The sequence below is a fragment of the Sinohyriopsis cumingii genome, unplaced genomic scaffold (assembly GCF_028554795.1).
Source record: "Sinohyriopsis cumingii isolate HCF-2022 unplaced genomic scaffold, ASM2855479v2 utg002479l, whole genome shotgun sequence".
In the NCBI taxonomy this organism is placed as follows: Eukaryota; Metazoa; Mollusca; class Bivalvia; order Unionida; family Unionidae; genus Sinohyriopsis; species Sinohyriopsis cumingii.
Window position 1 is genome coordinate 448,366 of NW_028316224.1, and position 20,373 is coordinate 468,738.

At 34.3% G+C, this 20,373-nt stretch overlaps 9 non-coding genes across 9 annotated transcripts; all 9 read left to right on the top strand.

Moving 5' to 3' along the window:
- Nucleotides 1–858: 858 nt before the first annotated feature.
- On the top strand, nt 859–977 carry LOC149770480 (5S ribosomal RNA). The gene has a single exon (XR_016418540.1). It is a non-coding gene; the product is annotated as a 5S ribosomal RNA (ribosomal RNA).
- A 3,500-nt stretch (nt 978–4,477) lies between these two features.
- On the top strand, nt 4,478–4,596 carry LOC149770481 (5S ribosomal RNA). The gene has a single exon (XR_016418856.1). It is a non-coding gene; the product is annotated as a 5S ribosomal RNA (ribosomal RNA).
- Nucleotides 4,597–5,496: 900 nt separating this feature from the next.
- Nucleotides 5,497–5,615, top strand: LOC149770482 (5S ribosomal RNA). Its single transcript, XR_016418879.1, has one exon. It is a non-coding gene; the product is annotated as a 5S ribosomal RNA (ribosomal RNA).
- A 3,520-nt stretch (nt 5,616–9,135) lies between these two features.
- On the top strand, nt 9,136–9,254 carry LOC149770483 (5S ribosomal RNA). The gene has a single exon (XR_016418857.1). It is a non-coding gene; the product is annotated as a 5S ribosomal RNA (ribosomal RNA).
- Nucleotides 9,255–10,154: 900 nt separating this feature from the next.
- LOC149770484 (5S ribosomal RNA) lies at nt 10,155–10,273 on the top strand. The gene has a single exon (XR_016418541.1). It is a non-coding gene; the product is annotated as a 5S ribosomal RNA (ribosomal RNA).
- A 3,464-nt stretch (nt 10,274–13,737) lies between these two features.
- Nucleotides 13,738–13,856, top strand: LOC149770485 (5S ribosomal RNA). The gene has a single exon (XR_016418858.1). It is a non-coding gene; the product is annotated as a 5S ribosomal RNA (ribosomal RNA).
- A 900-nt stretch (nt 13,857–14,756) lies between these two features.
- LOC149770486 (5S ribosomal RNA) lies at nt 14,757–14,875 on the top strand. The gene has a single exon (XR_016418542.1). It is a non-coding gene; the product is annotated as a 5S ribosomal RNA (ribosomal RNA).
- A 3,490-nt stretch (nt 14,876–18,365) lies between these two features.
- Nucleotides 18,366–18,484, top strand: LOC149770487 (5S ribosomal RNA). The gene has a single exon (XR_016418859.1). It is a non-coding gene; the product is annotated as a 5S ribosomal RNA (ribosomal RNA).
- A 900-nt stretch (nt 18,485–19,384) lies between these two features.
- LOC149770488 (5S ribosomal RNA) lies at nt 19,385–19,503 on the top strand. The gene has a single exon (XR_016418543.1). It is a non-coding gene; the product is annotated as a 5S ribosomal RNA (ribosomal RNA).
- The last annotated feature ends 870 nt before the right edge of the window (nt 19,504–20,373 follow it).

Here is a 20,373-nt window from a genome sequence, read left to right on the forward strand (position 1 = left end):
TGCGATCATATATGGCCAATATTTCTTGTTCACAAATCTGGTGCAAATTTTTCAGTTTCCTCTACCTCCAGGATCGAAATGGGCTGCCTCGTATGCCGTCCAGATCCTCCAAATTTCTTCTGATATTCCGGATTCAGCCTATAGCGAATAATTGCAACGTATGCAATCGATGTCTTTCATTTTGGATACTTGTCTGTGGTATTTCTTATTCAATAATTGATAGATATATTTGGAATGTATTATTTTTAATTATTTTAATTTATTTACCTGTTTTTAGCAGGGCACCAGTCTATCAGTGTGAAACTTGGCATCCCTTAGCGAATACTTCGAATATGGGCCATTGACAAAATAAATTGGTGTATAAATCTCTGTTTTGATTACAGTAAGTTTGGATGGATGTTCCCTGCTTCCACTTCCTTGCACTTTCTGTGTTTCCACAACTTTAACGTTTCCGAGCTGCAAGACGATATCCGTTTCAAATCAGATTCGAGTCCGTCTTTAAAGGTAGCTCATAGGCTGATGTCGATTATTTACCTATTGAATTAGTCAGTTGATACAAGATAAATAATAATAATAATAATAATGCCCAAAAACAACAAAAATGAACTGAATCTTCGTTTAAATGCATTGTTATTTAAGTCCATTTGAAGGTGTAAACCTCCGGTTAAGCAACTAATGTCCGAGTCCGAAAATGCCTGAATTACAAATTTGAATAATGTATGAAGGCAGTTTATCTATATAAGTTTTAATAAGTACACTTTAATTACTAATTTTACACGGCACATAAACGTAAACGTCTGTACATCGGAAACGGTGAAGAGAGAAGCGAATATAAGTCTTAAATTTACACACACTTGTGTCTACGGCCATACCACGTTGAAAGCACCGGTTCTCGTCCGATCACCGAAGTTAAGCAACGTCGGGCCCGGTTAGTACTTGGATGGGTGACCGCCTGGGAATACCGGGTGCTGTAGACTCTAATTTTTTTTTTTCTTTTATAACTAAAAACAGTTGAAGTTTTTCTTTCTTTCTTTTATTGTAACTAAATTTACTTTATTCAATATAAATAATAAATAGAGCAATTTCTCGACTTTCATTTTCTCTTTTTCCTTAACTTTCTTCAATAATTCGGATCCTAAAAAAATCAAGTATAGGACCTGAATATAGCAAATGTTGCTTTGCACTTCTCTGCTCTTGGTTTCGATCCTTACTACTGGAATATGCGATCATAGATGACCAGTATTTCTTATTAACAAATTCGGTTCAATTTATCCAGTTTCCTCTACTTTTACTACCACAACAAGCTGCCTCCTTTCACGTCGAAATACTTCCTTCAAGTTTCTTCTCATATATTCCTGGTGTAGTCTCTAGCGCAGAGTTGCAAAATATGCGATCAATGTCTTTCATTTTGGGTACTTATTTGTGGTATTTCTTATTCACTAATTGATTGATAAATATGGAATGTATGAATTGTGAGAATTTTTTATATTAATTTATTGATTGATTGATTTCTTTTACAGCAGGGCCTCAGTCTGCCAGTGGGAAAATTGGCATCCTGTAGCGAATACTGTAAATATGGGCCATTGGCTAAATAAATTGGGTTATAAAATTCTGTTTTGATTACAGTAAGTTTAGATAGATATTCCATGCTTCCACTTTCTGTATTTCCACAACGTTAACTTCTACAAGTTGCAAGAAGAGATCCTTTGCAAATCTGATAAGACCCTATTTTTAAAGTTAGCTTATAGGCCGGTGTCGCTTATTTTAACCAAATGATAGGACAGAAAGAGGAATAATAATAATAATAATAACAACAACAATAATGTCCTGAATCTGCATTTTAAGTCAATTTCAACATGGAATTCTCCCCTTATCTGGGTCAGAAAATGGATGAGTGACAAATATGAGTATCTGAGGCCAGTTTTGCTTCTTTTGGATTAGAACTTTGAATCAGTATACACTTTAGTTACTAATATTATACTGCACACAAACATTTGTACATCGGAAACGTTGAAGAGATGTGTGACTAATCAGCCCAAGAGTCTTGAAAACGCATCAAGACAACAAATTATGTTTTACAGTCGAAATGTTGTTCTCACTAGAACTGAAATCATTTAATTTCTACTTAAATGCCCGAAAAATTTACAATTAAAACTACAATAAATGTTTTATACCTAGTCCCGCACAGTGACGTTTATCTGATTCCCTGTACTCACCGAGAGCATTCTGTGTCATATGGATGCATATCAAATGAAGTGAAAAGTAATGGAATACTCGCTTTTTTATTTATCCCTATGCATCGTGGTGCCCACACCATGATGAGACGCTGTTTCAATAAACCTTTTTATATATGTTCTTTACTGTTCTTCCTTTTTCTTCTTGCTTTATCATACTGACACACGAGAGAGAGAGAGAGAGAGAGAGAGAGAGAGTATGCAACAAAGTTCGCATAACTTTATCAGCTATTAACATTAATTGTACTTCTGTGTAATTTTATTTTTAACGCGTTATCCTATAACGATTGCAAACAAGGGCAAAAACTCTACTGATCTTACTCGATAATTATACCATACTGAATTAATAAGTTTATCTCGTAAAAACGGATCATATATATATCCTGGGTGGCTGAGGGTGTTTTAAGATATGTGTGTGTCTTTTGTGATATATATATATATATATATATATATATATATATATATATATATATATATATATATATATATATATATATATATATATATATACATATATATATATATATACGTTTGTGTGTGTACATACATACATACATACGTGTATTATTTACATATAGTCTTGGATAATTTTAATTATTGGGATATGGATTTTAGATATCAACAGATACAAAGGAAACAAACGTTTCAATACATATAATGACATTTTCTTAAATTCTACATTGTATCATATTGACCTACTACTTGCTAGGCAAGCTGACTTTTATAAAATTTGCAAACTCCTTATATATATTTAAACTTACTTTTAGTATTCAACCAGAAAATCAGTACAGTGCAGAAAGATTGAAAATATTATTTCTTTCATATATATATATATATATATATATATATATATATATATATATATATATATATATATATATATATATATATGTGTGAGAGAGAGAGAGAGAGAGATGGGGGGATTCGGAATGGTTTAAACAGACTCTAAATTACACTGATAAAATGTACATCAGTCCAATGGTTAACATGATAGATTTCTATCAAGCTGGTTGCCCTATTGTACCCTTGAGCAAGACTACCCTCATTGCCTAACAAAACCAAGCAGTCTTTTGCCAGAACACCATAATGTGAACTTAGGCCATCTAAATCAAATTCCTATGTGAAATTTGCCAATATAAGCCAATACACTTTAATGCAAACTTAGCCAATCTAAACCAAATATCTTAATGGAAACTTAGCCAAACACCTTAATGTGAACTTAGCCCATCTAAACCAATGTACCATAATGTGAACTTAGCCCATCTAAACCAAGAAAAGAATAATGTGATATTGGCTCATATAAACAAAAGCACCTTAATGCTATCTTAGCCAATCTAAACCAACCGACTTAATTTATTTTTATAAAGAATACAAAGTGAAAATTTAAATACTTTTCAGCATTATAAATGAAATCACAAATAGTCCATGAAAAGTTATATGACAAGTCCAAAAGGGTAGTGTTCCAAATGAATGCCAGTGGTTTTCTGAATGAAGTCCAATTATGAATGTGCTGATGTAATAACAATCTTGACGTGTGGCGATGATGTAATTTAGAATGTCCTTGAATGAATTCATAATAGTCCCAAAATAGCGATTTTTGATATTTGGACATTAGTATTGGGGTGTATGGACATATTTGTTTTGCTTATCAAAACGTTGGAAATCGCCGACACCATGCGGTATCGGCATAGGCTGCTTACTAGCCACAGGGGGCTCGTATCATTGCTTACAATGAAACTATCAGTCGTACATATAGTATAAAATGTATGACTGTCAGTTCAATTGTGAGCAACGATGCGAGCCCCTGTGCTTACTAGCCTGCCATGCAAACTTGACCGACCTTTCATCGAGATATACCTGCATGAAATCGAGAGAAATACGATTTATTTTCTCAGAAATAATTCCGAGTATAACATCATTTGTCGTTAATGAAGCTGACTGACGAAAGAAAACGACAACCTTGATGAAATTTGACACGGAACTCGCCATTGTATTACTATTCAAATGACTGCACAAATATGGCAACCTACATGTCAGTGACATCGGCGATCAAATAAGCTCTTGCTTCTTTACAGATTGAAACTGAAGGGATGTATTGTCGTAAGCAGAGCTCTCCCCTGTCTCTAATATATATATATATATGTGTGTGTGTGTGTGTGTGTGTGTGTGTGCGTGTGTGTGTAATATATCTTTGTAACGACGAAGAGACAACCTATATTAGTCTTAAATTTGTACATACAAATGTCTACGGCCATACCACGTTGAAAACACCGGTTCTCGTCCGATCACCGAAGTTAAGCAAGGTCGGGCCCGGTTAGTACTTGGATGGGTGACCGCCTGGGAATACCGGGTGCTGTAGGCATTTTTTAAATTTTTTTTTGGTTCCATCCTCACTGTGAGGATATGCGATCATATATGGCCAATATTTCTTGTTCACAAATCTGGTGCAAATTTTTCAGTTTCCTCTACCTCCAGGATCGAAATGGGCCGCCTCGTATGCCGTCCAGATCCTCCAAATTTCTTCTGATATTCCGGATTCAGCCTATAGCGAATAATTGCAACGTATGCAATCGATGTCTTTCATTTTGGATACTTGTCTGTGGTATTTCTTATTCAATAATTGATAGATATATTTGGAATGTATTATTTTTAATTATTTTAATTTATTTACCTGTTTTTAGCAGGGCACCAGTCTATCAGTGTGAAACTTGGCATCCCTTAGCGAATACTTCGAATATGGGCCATTGACAAAATAAATTGGTGTATAAATCTCTGTTTTGATTACAGTAAGTTTGGATGGATGTTCCCTGCTTCCACTTCCTTGCACTTTCTGTGTTTCCACAACTTTAACGTTTCCGAGCTGCAAGACGATATCCGTTTCAAATCAGATTCGAGTCCGTCTTTAAAGGTAGCTCATAGGCTGATGTCGATTATTTACCTATTGAATTAGTCAGTTGATACAAGATAAATAATAATAATAATAATAATGCCCAAAAACAACAAAAATGAACTGAATCTTCGTTTAAATGCATTGTTATTTAAGTCCATTTGAAGGTGTAAACCTCCGGTTAAGCAACTAATGTCCGAGTCCGAAAATGCCTGAATTACAAATTTGAATAATGTATGAAGGCAGTTTATCTATATAAGTTTTAATAAGTACACTTTAATTACTAATTTTACACGGCACATAAACGTAAACGTCTGTACATCGGAAACGGTGAAGAGAGAAGCGAATATAAGTCTTAAATTTACACACACTTGTGTCTACGGCCATACCACGTTGAAAGCACCGGTTCTCGTCCGATCACCGAAGTTAAGCAACGTCGGGCCCGGTTAGTACTTGGATGGGTGACGGCCTGGGAATACCGGGTGCTGTAGACTCTAATTTTTTTTTTTTCTTTTATAACTAAAAACAGTTGAAGTTTTTCTTTCTTTCTTTTATTGTAACTAAATTTACTTTATTCAATATAAATAATAAATAGAGCAATTTCTCGACTTTCATTTTCTCTTTTTCCTTAACTTTCTTCAATAATTCGGATCCTAAAAAAATCAAGTATAGGACCTGAATATAGCAAATGTTGCTTTGCACTTCTCTGCTCTTGGTTTCGATCCTTACTACTGGAATATGCGATCATAGATGACCAGTATTTCTTATTAACAAATTCGGTTCAATTTATCCAGTTTCCTCTACTTTTACTACCACAACAAGCTGCCTCCTTTCACGTCGAAATACTTCCTTCAAGTTTCTTCTCATATATTCCTGGTGTAGTCTCTAGCGCAGAGTTGCAAAATATGCGATCAATGTCTTTCATTTTGGGTACTTATTTGTGGTATTTCTTATTCACTAATTGATTGATAAATATGGAATGTATGAATTGTGAGAATTTTTTATATTAATTTATTGATTGATTGATTTCTTTTACAGCAGGGCCTCAGTCTGCCAGTGGGAAAATTGGCATCCTGTAGCGAATACTGTAAATATGGGCCATTGGCTAAATAAATTGGGTTATAAAATTCTGTTTTGATTACAGTAAGTTTAGATAGATATTCCATGCTTCCACTTTCTGTATTTCCACAACGTTAACTTCTACAAGTTGCAAGAAGAGATCCTTTGCAAATCTGATAAGACCCTATTTTTAAAGTTAGCTTACAGGCCGGTGTCGCTTATTTTAACCAAATGATAGGACAGAAAGAGGAATAATAATAATAATAATAACAACAACAATAATGTCCTGAATCTGCATTTTAAGTCAATTTCAACATGGAATTCTCCCCTTATTTGGGTCAGAAAATGGATGAGTGACAAATATGAGTATCTGAGGCCAGTTTTGCTTCTTTTGGATTAGAACTTTGAATCAGTATACACTTTAGTTACTAATATTATACTGCACACAAACATTTGTACATCGGAAACGTTGAAGAGATGTGTGACTAATCAGCCCAAGAGTCTTGAAAACGCATCAAGACAACAAATTATGTTTTACAGTCGAAATGTTGTTCTCACTAGAACTGAAATCATTTAATTTCTACTTAAATGCCCGAAAAATTTCCAATTAAAACTACAATAAATGTTTTATACCTAGTCCCGCACAGTGACGTTTATCTGATTCCCTGTACTCACCGAGAGCATTCTGTGTCATATGGATGCATATCAAATGAAGTGAAAAGTAATGGAATACTCGCTTTTTTATTTATCCCTATGCATCGTGGTGCCCACACCATGATGAGACGCTGTTTCAATAAACCTTTTTATATATGTTCTTTACTGTTCTTCCTTTTTCTTCTTGCTTTATCATACTGACACACGAGAGAGAGAGAGAGAGAGAGAGAGAGAGAGAGTATGCAACAAAGTTCGCATAACTTTATCAGCTATTAACATTAATTGTACTTCTGTGTAATTTTATTTTTAACGCGTTATCCTATAACGATTGCAAACAAGGGCAAAAACTCTACTGATCTTACTCGATAATTATACCATACTGAATTAATAAGTTTATCTCGTAAAAACGGATCATATATATATCCTGGGTGGCTGAGGGTGTTTTAAGATATGTGTGTGTCTTTTGTGATATATATATATATATATATATATATATATATATATATATATATATATATATATATATATATATATATATATATATATATATGTATATATATATATATACGTTTGTGTGTGTACATACATACATACATACATACGTGTATTATTTACATATAGTCTTGGATAATTTTAATTATTGGGATATGGATTTTAGATATCAACAGATACAAAGGAAACAAACGTTTCAATACATATAATGACATTTTCTTAAATTCTACATTGTATCATATTGACCTACTACTTGCTAGGCAAGCTGACTTTTATAAAATTTGCAAACTCCTTATATATATTTAAACTTACTTTTAGTATTCAACCAGAAAATCAGTACAGTGCAGAAAGATTGAAAATATTATTTCTTTCATATATATATATATATATATATATATATATATATATATATATATATATATATATATATATATATATATATGTGAGAGAGAGAGAGAGATGGGGGGATTCGGAATGGTTTAAACAGACTCTAAATTACACTGATAAAATGTACATCAGTCCAATGGTTAACATGATAGATTTCTATCAAGCTGGTTGCCCTATTGTACCCTTGAGCAAGACTACCCTCATTGCCTAACAAAACCAAGCAGTCTTTTGCCAGAACACCATAATGTGAACTTAGGCCATCTAAATCAAATTCCTATGTGAAATTTGCCAATATAAGCCAATACACTTTAATGCAAATCTAAACCAAATATCTTAATGGAAACTTAGCCAAACACCTTAATGTGAACTTAGCCCATCTAAACCAATGTACCATAATGTGAACTTAGCCCATCTAAACCAAGAAAAGAATAATGTGATATTGGCTCATATAAACAAAAACACCTTAATGCTATCTTAGCCAATCTAAACCAACCGACTTAATTTATTTTTATAAAGAATACAAAGTGAAAATTTAAATACTTTTCAGCATTATAAATGAAATCACAAATAGTCCATGAAAAGTTATATGACAAGTCCAAAAGGGTAGTGTTCCAAATGAATGCCAGTGGTTTTCTGAATGAAGTCCAATTTTGAATGTGCTGATGTAATAACAATCTTGACGTGTGGCGATGATGTAATTTAGAATGTCCTTGAATGAATTCATAATAGTCCCAAAATAGCGATTTTTGATATTTGGACATTAGTATTGGGGTGTATGGACATATTTGTTTTGCTTATCAAAACGTTGGAAATCGCCGACACCATGCGGTATCGGCATAGGCTGCTTACTGTATCGGCATAGGCTGCTTACTAGCCACAGGGGGCTCGTATCATTGCTTACAATGAAACTATCAGTCGTACATATAGTATAAAATGTATGACTGTCAGTTCAATTGTGAGCAACGATGCGAGCCCCTGTGCTTACTAGCCTGCCATGCAAACTTGACCGACCTTTCATCGAGATATACCTGCATGAAATCGAGAGAAATACGATTTATTTTCTCAGAAATAATTCCGAGTATAACATCATTTGTCGTTAATGAAGCTGACTGACGAAAGAAAACGACAACCTTGATGAAATTTGACACGGAACTCGCCATTGTATTACTATTCAAATGACTGCACAAATATGGCAACCTACATGTCAGTGACATCGGCGATCAAATAAGCTCTTGCTTCTTTACAGATTGAAACTGAAGGGATGTATTGTCGTAAGCAGAGCTCTCCCCTGTCTCTAATATATATATATATGTGTGTGTGTGTGTGTGTGTGTGTGTGTGTGTGTGTGTGCGTGTGTGTGTAATATATCTTTGTAACGACGAAGAGACAACCTATATTAGTCTTAAATTTGTACATACAAATGTCTACGGCCATACCACGTTGAAAACACCGGTTCTCGTCCGATCACCGAAGTTAAGCAAGGTCGGGCCCGGTTAGTACTTGGATGGGTGACCGCCTGGGAATACCGGGTGCTGTAGGCATTTTTTAAATTTTTTTTTGGTTCCATCCTCACTGTGAGGATATGCGATCATATATGGCCAATATTTCTTGTTCACAAATCTGGTGCAAATTTTTCAGTTTCCTCTACCTCCAGGATCGAAATGGGCCGCCTCGTATGCCGTCCAGATCCTCCAAATTTCTTCTGATATTCCGGATTCAGCCTATAGCGAATAATTGCAACGTATGCAATCGATGTCTTTCATTTTGGATACTTGTCTGTGGTATTTCTTATTCAATAATTGATAGATATATTTGGAATGTATTATTTTTAATTATTTTAATTTATTTACCTGTTTTTAGCAGGGCACCAGTCTATCAGTGTGAAACTTGGCATCCCTTAGCGAATACTTCGAATATGGGCCATTGACAAAATAAATTGGTGTATAAATCTCTGTTTTGATTACAGTAAGTTTGGATGGATGTTCCCTGCTTCCACTTCCTTGCACTTTCTGTGTTTCCACAACTTTAACGTTTCCGAGCTGCAAGACGATATCCGTTTCAAATCAGATTCGAGTCCGTCTTTAAAGGTAGCTCATAGGCTGATGTCGATTATTTACCTATTGAATTAGTCAGTTGATACAAGATAAATAATAATAATAATAATAATGCCCAAAAACAACAAAAATGAACTGAATCTTCGTTTAAATGCATTGTTATTTAAGTCCATTTGAAGGTGTAAACCTCCGGTTAAGCAACTAATGTCCGAGTCCGAAAATGCCTGAATTACAAATTTGAATAATGTATGAAGGCAGTTTATCTATATAAGTTTTAATAAGTACACTTTAATTACTAATTTTACACGGCACATAAACGTAAACGTCTGTACATCGGAAACGGTGAAGAGAGAAGCGAATATAAGTCTTAAATTTACACACACTTGTGTCTACGGCCATACCACGTTGAAAGCACCGGTTCTCGTCCGATCACCGAAGTTAAGCAACGTCGGGCCCGGTTAGTACTTGGATGGGTGACCGCCTGGGAATACCGGGTGCTGTAGACTCTAATTTTTTTTTTTCTTTTATAACTAAAAACAGTTGAAGTTTTTCTTTCTTTCTTTTATTGTAACTAAATTTACTTTATTCAATATAAATAATAAATAGAGCAATTTCTCGACTTTCATTTTCTCTTTTTCCTTAACTTTCTTCAATAATTCGGATCCTAAAAAAATCAAGTATAGGACCTGAATATAGCAAATGTTGCTTTGCACTTCTCTGCTCTTGGTTTCGATCCTTACTACTGGAATATGCGATCATAGATGACCAGTATTTCTTATTAACAAATTCGGTTCAATTTATCCAGTTTCCTCTACTTTTACTACCACAACAAGCTGCCTCCTTTCACGTCGAAATACTTCCTTCAAGTTTCTTCTCATATATTCCTGGTGTAGTCTCTAGCGCAGAGTTGCAAAATATGCGATCAATGTCTTTCATTTTGGGTACTTATTTGTGGTATTTCTTATTCACTAATTGATTGATAAATATGGAATGTATGAATTGTGAGAATTTTTTATATTAATTTATTGATTGATTGATTTCTTTTACAGCAGGGCCTCAGTCTGCCAGTGGGAAAATTGGCATCCTGTAGCGAATACTGTAAATATGGGCCATTGGCTAAATAAATTGGGTTATAAAATTCTGTTTTGATTACAGTAAGTTTAGATAGATATTCCATGCTTCCACTTTCTGTATTTCCACAACGTTAACTTCTACAAGTTGCAAGAAGAGATCCTTTGCAAATCTGATAAGACCCTATTTTTAAAGTTAGCTTACAGGCCGGTGTCGCTTATTTTAACCAAATGATAGGACAGAAAGAGGAATAATAATAATAATAATAACAACAACAATAATGTCCTGAATCTGCATTTTAAGTCAATTTCAACATGGAATTCTCCCCTTATCTGGGTCAGAAAATGGATGAGTGACAAATATGAGTATCTGAGGCCAGTTTTGCTTCTTTTGGATTAGAACTTTGAATCAGTATACACTTTAGTTACTAATATTATACAGCACACAAACATTTGTACATCGGAAACGTTGAAGAGATGTGTGACTTATCAGCCCAAGAGTCTTGAAAACGCATCAAGACAACAAATTATGTTTTACAGTCGAAATGTTGTTCTCACTAGAACTGAAATCATTTAATTTCTACTTAAATGCCCGAAAAATTTACAATTAAAACTACAATAAATGTTTTATACCTAGTCCCGCACAGTGACGTTTATCTGATTCCCTGTACTCACCGAGAGCATTCTGTGTCATATGGATGCATATCAAATGAAGTGAAAAGTAATGGAATACTCGCTTTTTTATTTATCCCTATGCATCGTGGTGCCCACACCATGATGAGACGCTGTTTCAATAAACCTTTTTATATATGTTCTTTACTGTTCTTCCTTTTTCTTCTTGCTTTATCATACTGACACACGAGAGAGAGAGAGAGAGAGAGAGAGAGAGAGAGAGAGAGAGAGTATGCAACAAAGTTCGCATAACTTTATCAGCTATTAACATTAATTGTACTTCTGTGTAATTTTATTTTTAACGCGTTATCCTATAACGATTGCAAACAAGGGCAAAAACTCTACTGATCTTACTCGATAATTATACCATACTGAATTAATAAGTTTATCTCGTAAAAACGGATCATATATATATCCTGGGTGGCTGAGGGTGTTTTAAGATATGTGTGTGTCTTTTGTGATATATATATATATATATATATATATATATATATATATATATATATATATATATATATATATATATACGTTTGTGTGTGTACATACATACATACATACGTGTATTATTTACATATAGTCTTGGATAATTTTAATTATTGGGATATGGATTTTAGATATCAACAGATACAAAGGAAACAAACGTTTCAATACATATAATGACATTTTCTTAAATTCTACATTGTATCATATTGACCTACTACTTGCTAGGCAAGCTGACTTTTATAAAATTTGCAAACTCCTTATATATATTTAAACTTACTTTTAGTATTCAACCAGAAAATCAGTACAGTGCAGAAAGATTGAAAATATTATTTCTTTCATATATATATATATATATATATATATATATATATATATATATATATATATATATATGTGAGAGAGAGAGAGAGAGATGGGGGGATTCGGAATGGTTTAAACAGACTCTAAATTACACTGATAAAATGTACATCAGTCCAATGGTTAACATGATAGATTTCTATCAAGCTGGTTGCCCTATTGTACCCTTGAGCAAGACTACCCTCATTGCCTAACAAAACCAAGCAGTCTTTTGCCAGAACACCATAATGTGAACTTAGGCCATCTAAATCAAATTCCTATGTGAAATTTGCCAATATAAGCCAATACACTTTAATGCAAACTTAGCCAATCTAAACCAAATATCTTAATGGAAACTTAGCCAAACACCTTAATGTGAACTTAGCCCATCTAAACCAATGTACCATAATGTGAACTTAGCCCATCTAAACCAAGAAAAGAATAATGTGATATTGGCTCATATAAACAAAAACACCTTAATGCTATCTTAGCCAATCTAAACCAACCGACTTAATTTATTTTTATAAAGAATACAAAGTGAAAATTTAAATACTTTTCAGCATTATAAATGAAATCACAAATAGTCCATGAAAAGTTATATGACAAGTCCAAAAGGGTAGTGTTCCAAATGAATGCCAGTGGTTTTCTGAATGAAGTCCAATTATGAATGTGCTGATGTAATAACAATCTTGACGTGTGGCGATGATGTAATTTAGAATGTCCTTGAATGAATTCATAATAGTCCCAAAATAGCGATTTTTGATATTTGGACATTAGTATTGGGGTGTATGGACATATTTGTTTTGCTTATCAAAACGTTGGAAATCGCCGACACCATGCGGTATCGGCATAGGCTGCTTACTAGCCACAGGGGGCTCGTATCATTGCTTACAATGAAACTATCAGTCGTACATATAGTATAAAATGTATGACTGTCAGTTCAATTGTGAGCAACGATGCGAGCCCCTGTGCTTACTAGCCTGCCATGCAAACTTGACCGACCTTTCATCGAGATATACCTGCATGAAATCGAGAGAAATACGATTTATTTTCTCAGAAATAATTCCGAGTATAACATCATTTGTCGTTAATGAAGCTGACTGACGAAAGAAAACGACAACCTTGATGAAATTTGACACGGAACTCGCCATTGTATTACTATTCAAATGACTGCACAAATATGGCAACCTACATGTCAGTGACATCGGCGATCAAATAAGCTCTTGCTTCTTTACAGATTGAAACTGAAGGGATGTATTGTCGTAAGCAGAGCTCTCCCCTGTCTCTAATATATATATATATGTGTGTGTGTGTGTGTGTGTGTGTGTGTGTGTGTGCGTGTGTGTGTAATATATCTTTGTAACGACGAAGAGACAACCTATATTAGTCTTAAATTTGTACATACAAATGTCTACGGCCATACCACGTTGAAAACACCGGTTCTCGTCCGATCACCGAAGTTAAGCAAGGTCGGGCCCGGTTAGTACTTGGATGGGTGACCGCCTGGGAATACCGGGTGCTGTAGGCATTTTTTAAATTTTTTTTTGGTTCCATCCTCACTGTGAGGATATGCGATCATATATGGCCAATATTTCTTGTTCACAAATCTGGTGCAAATTTTTCAGTTTCCTCTACCTCCAGGATCGAAATGGGCCGCCTCGTATGCCGTCCAGATCCTCCAAATTTCTTCTGATATTCCGGATTCAGCCTATAGCGAATAATTGCAACGTATGCAATCGATGTCTTTCATTTTGGATACTTGTCTGTGGTTTTTCTTATTCAATAATTGATAGATATATTTGGAATGTATTATTTTTAATTATTTTAATTTATTTACCTGTTTTTAGCAGGGCACCAGTCTATCAGTGTGAAACTTGGCATCCCTTAGCGAATACTTCGAATATGGGCCATTGACAAAATAAATTGGTGTATAAATCTCTGTTTTGATTACAGTAAGTTTGGATGGATGTTCCCTGCTTCCACTTCCTTGCACTTTCTGTGTTTCCACAACTTTAACGTTTCCGAGCTGCAAGACGATATCCGTTTCAAATCAGATTCGAGTCCGTCTTTAAAGGTAGCTCATAGGCTGATGTCGATTATTTACCTATTGAATTAGTCAGTTGATACAAGATAAATAATAATAATAATAATAATGCCCAAAAACAACAAAAATGAACTGAATCTTCGTTTAAATGCATTGTTATTTAAGTCCATTTGAAGGTGTAAACCTCCGGTTAAGCAACTAATGTCCGAGTCCGAAAATGCCTGAATTACAAATTTGAATAATGTATGAAGGCAGTTTATCTATATAAGTTTTAATAAGTACACTTTAATTACTAATTTTACACGGCACATAAACGTAAACGTCTGTACATCGGAAACGGTGAAGAGAGAAGCGAATATAAGTCTTAAATTTACACACACTTGTGTCTACGGCCATACCACGTTGAAAGCACCGGTTCTCGTCCGATCACCGAAGTTAAGCAACGTCGGGCCCGGTTAGTACTTGGATGGGTGACCGCCTGGGAATACCGGGTGCTGTAGACTCTAATTTTTTTTTTTTCTTTTATAACTAAAAACAGTTGAAGTTTTTCTTTCTTTCTTTTATTGTAACTAAATTTACTTTATTCAATATAAATAATAAATAGAGCAATTTCTCGACTTTCATTTTCTCTTTTTCCTTAACTTTCTTCAATAATTCGGATCCTAAAAAAATCAAGTATAGGACCTGAATATAGCAAATGTTGCTTTGCACTTCTCTGCTCTTGGTTTCGATCCTTACTACTGGAATATGCGATCATAGATGACCAGTATTTCTTATTAACAAATTCGGTTCAATTTATCCAGTTTCCTCTACTTTTACTACCACAACAAGCTGCCTCCTTTCACGTCGAAATACTTCCTTCAAGTTTCTTCTCATATATTCCTGGTGTAGTCTCTAGCGCAGAGTTGCAAAATATGCGATCAATGTCTTTCATTTTGGGTACTTATTTGTGGTATTTCTTATTCACTAATTGATTGATAAATATGGAATGTATGAATTGTGAGAATTTTTTATATTAATTTATTGATTGATTGATTTCTTTTACAGCAGGGCCTCAGTCTGCCAGTGGGAAAATTGGCATCCTGTAGCGAATACTGTAAATATGGGCCATTGGCTAAATAAATTGGGTTATAAAATTCTGTTTTGATTACAGTAAGTTTAGATAGATATTCCATGCTTCCACTTTCTGTATTTCCACAACGTTAACTTCTACAAGTTGCAAGAAGAGATCCTTTGCAAATCTGATAAGACCCTATTTTTAAAGTTAGCTTACAGGCCGGTGTCGCTTATTTTAACCAAATGATAGGACAGAAAGAGGAATAATAATAATAATAATAACAACAACAATAATGTCCTGAATCTGCATTTTAAGTCAATTTCAACATGGAATTCTCCCCTTATCTGGGTCAGAAAATGGATGAGTGACAAATATGAGTATCTGAGGCCAGTTTTGCTTCTTTTGGATTAGAACTTTGAATCAGTATACACTTTAGTTACTAATATTATACAGCACACAAACATTTGTACATCGGAAACGTTGAAGAGATGTGTGACTAATCAGCCCAAGAGTCTTGAAAACGCATCAAGACAACAAATTATGTTTTACAGTCGAAATGTTGTTCTCACTAGAACTGAAATCATTTAATTTCTACTTAAATGCCCGAAAAATTTACAATTAAAACTACAATAAATGTTTTATACCTAGTCCCGCACAGTGACGTTTATCTGATTCCCTGTACTCACCGAGAGCATTCTGTGTCATATGGATGCATATCAAATGAAGTGAAAAGTAATGGAATACTCGCTTTTTTATTTATCCCTATGCATCGTGGTGCCCACACCATGATGAGACGCTGTTTCAATAAACCTTTTTATATATGTTCTTTACTGTTCTTCCTTTTTCTTCTTGCTTTATCATACTGACACACGAGAGAGAGAGAGAGAGAGAGAGAGAGAGAGAGAGAGTATGCAACAAAGTTCGCATAACTTTATCAGCTATTAACATTAATTGTACTTCTGTGTAATTTTATTTTTAACGCGTTATCCTATAACGATTGCAAACAAGGGCAAAAACTCTACTGATCTTACTCGATAATTATACCATACTGAATTAATAAGTTTATCTCGTAAAAACGGATCATATATATATCCTGGGTGGCTGAGGGTGTTTTAAGATATGTGTGTGTCTTTTGTGATATATATATATATATATATATATATATATATATATATATATATATATATATATATATATATATATATATATATATGTATATATATATATATATACGTCTGTGTGTGTACATACATACATACATACGTGTATTATTTACATATAGTCTTGGATAATTTTAATTATTGGGATATGGATTTTAGATATCAACAGATACAAAGGAAACAAACGTTTCAATACATATAATGACATTTTCTTAAATTCTACATTGTATCATATTGACCTACTACTTGCTAGGCAAGCTGACTTTTATAAAATTTGCAAACTCCTTATATATATTTAAACTTACTTTTAGTATTCAACCAGAAAATCAGTACAGTGCAGAAAGATTGAAAATATTATTTCTTTCATATATATATATATATATATATATATATATATATATATATATATATATATATATATATGTGAGAGAGAGAGAGAGAGATGGGGGGATTCGGAATGGTTTAAACAGACTCTAAATTACACTGATAAAATGTACATCAGTCCAATGGTTAACATGATAGATTTCTATCAAGCTGGTTGCCCTATTGTACCCTTGAGCAAGACTACCCTCATTGCCTAACAAAACCAAGCAGTCTTTTGCCAGAACACCATAATGTGAACTTAGGCCATCTAAATCAAATTCCTATGTGAAATTTGCCAATATAAGCCAATACACTTTAATGCAAACTTAGCCAATCTAAACCAAATATCTTAATGGAAACTTAGCCAAACACCTTAATGTGAACTTAGCCCATCTAAACCAATGTACCATAATGTGAACTTAGCCCATCTAAACCAAGAAAAGAATAATGTGATATTGGCTCATATAAACAAAAACACCTTAATGCTATCTTAGCCAATCTAAACCAACCGACTTAATTTATTTTTATAAAGAATACAAAGTGAAAATTTAAATACTTTTCAGCATTATAAATGAAATCACAAATAGTCCATGAAAAGTTATATGACAAGTCCAAAAGGGTAGTGTTCCAAATGAATGCCAGTGGTTTTCTGAATGAAGTCCAATTATGAATGTGCTGATGTAATAACAATCTTGACGTGTGGCGATGATGTAATTTAGAATGTCCTTGAATGAATTCATAATAGTCCCAAAATAGCGATTTTTGATATTTGGACATTAGTATTGGGGTGTATGGACATATTTGTTTTGCTTATCAAAACGTTGGAAATCGCCGACACCATGCGGTATCGGCATAGGCTGCTTACTAGCCACAGGGGGCTCGTATCATTGCTTACAATGAAACTATCAGTCGTACATATATATAAAATGTATGACTGTCAGTTCAATTGTGAGCAACGATGCGAGCCCCTGTGCTTACTAGCCTGCCATGCAAACTTGACCGACCTTTCATCGAGATATACCTGCATGAAATCGAGAGAAATACGATTTATTTTCTCAGAAATAATTCCGAGTATAACATCATTTGTCGTTAATGAAGCTGACTGACGAAAGAAAACGACAACCTTGATGAAATTTGACACGGAACTCGCCATTGTATTACTATTCAAATGACTGCACAAATATGGCAACCTACATGTCAGTGACATCGGCGATCAAATAAGCTCTTGCTTCTTTACAGATTGAAACTGAAGGGATGTATTGTCGTAAGCAGAGCTCTCCCCTGTCTCTAATATATATATATATGTGTGTGTGTGTGTGTGTGTGTGTGTGTGTGTGTGTGCGTGTGTGTGTAATATATCTTTGTAACGACGAAGAGACAACCTATATTAGTCTTAAATTTGTACATACAAATGTCTACGGCCATACCACGTTGAAAACACCGGTTCTCGTCCGATCACCGAAGTTAAGCAAGGTCGGGCCCGGTTAGTACTTGGATGGGTGACCGCCTGGGAATACCGGGTGCTGTAGGCATTTTTTAAATTTTTTTTTGGTTCCATCCTCACTGTGAGGATATGCGATCATATATGGCCAATATTTCTTGTTCACAAATCTGGTGCAAATTTTTCAGTTTCCTCTACCTCCAGGATCGAAATGGGCCGCCTCGTATGCCGTCCAGATCCTCCAAATTTCTTCTGATATTCCGGATTCAGCCTATAGCGAATAATTGCAACGTATGCAATCGATGTCTTTCATTTTGGATACTTGTCTGTGGTATTTCTTATTCAATAATTGATAGATATATTTGGAATGTATTATTTTTAATTATTTTAATTTATTTACCTGTTTTTAGCAGGGCACCAGTCTATCAGTGTGAAACTTGGCATCCCTTAGCGAATACTTCGAATATGGGCCATTGACAAAATAAATTGGTGTATAAATCTCTGTTTTGATTACAGTAAGTTTGGATGGATGTTCCCTGCTTCCACTTCCTTGCACTTTCTGTGTTTCCACAACTTTAACGTTTCCGAGCTGCAAGACGATATCCGTTTCAAATCAGATTCGAGTCCGTCTTTAAAGGTAGCTCATAGGCTGATGTCGATTATTTACCTATTGAATTAGTCAGTTGATACAAGATAAATAATAATAATAATAATAATGCCCAAAAACAACAAAAATGAACTGAATCTTCGTTTAAATGCATTGTTATTTAAGTCCATTTGAAGGTGTAAACCTCCGGTTAAGCAACTAATGTCCGAGTCCGAAAATGCCTGAATTACAAATTTGAATAATGTATGAAGGCAGTTTATCTATATAAGTTTTAATAAGTACACTTTAATTACTAATTTTACACGGCACATAAACGTAAACGTCTGTACATCGGAAACGGTGAAGAGAGAAGCGAATATAAGTCTTAAATTTACACACACTTGTGTCTACGGCCATACCACGTTGAAAGCACCGGTTCTCGTCCGATCACCGAAGTTAAGCAACGTCGGGCCCGGTTAGTACTTGGATGGGTGACCGCCTGGGAATACCGGGTGCTGTAGACTCTAATTTTTTTTTTTCTTTTATAACTAAAAACAGTTGAAGTTTTTCTTTCTTTCTTTTATTGTAACTAAATTTACTTTATTCAATATAAATAATAAATAGAGCAATTTCTCGACTTTCATTTTCTCTTTTTCCTTAACTTTCTTCAATAATTCGGATCCTAAAAAAATCAAGTATAGGACCTGAATATAGCAAATGTTGCTTTGCACTTCTCTGCTCTTGGTTTCGATCCTTACTACTGGAATATGCGATCATAGATGACCAGTATTTCTTATTAACAAATTCGGTTCAATTTATCCAGTTTCCTCTACTTTTACTACCACAACAAGCTGCCTCCTTTCACGTCGAAATACTTCCTTCAAGTTTCTTCTCATATATTCCTGGTGTAGTCTCTAGCGCAGAGTTGCAAAATATGCGATCAATGTCTTTCATTTTGGGTACTTATTTGTGGTATTTCTTATTCACTAATTGATTGATAAATATGGAATGTATGAATTGTGAGAATTTTTTATATTAATTTATTGATTGATTGATTTCTTTTACAGCAGGGCCTCAGTCTGCCAGTGGGAAAATTGGCATCCTGTAGCGAATACTGTAAATATGGGCCATTGGCTAAATAAATTGGGTTATAAAATTCTGTTTTGATTACAGTAAGTTTAGATAGATATTCCATGCTTCCACTTTCTGTATTTCCACAACGTTAACTTCTACAAGTTGCAAGAAGAGATCCTTTGCAAATCTGATAAGACCCTATTTTTAAAGTTAGCTTACAGGCCGGTGTCGCTTATTTTAACCAAATGATAGGACAGAAAGAGGAATAATAATAATAATAATAACAACAACAATAATGTCCTGAATCTGCATTTTAAGTC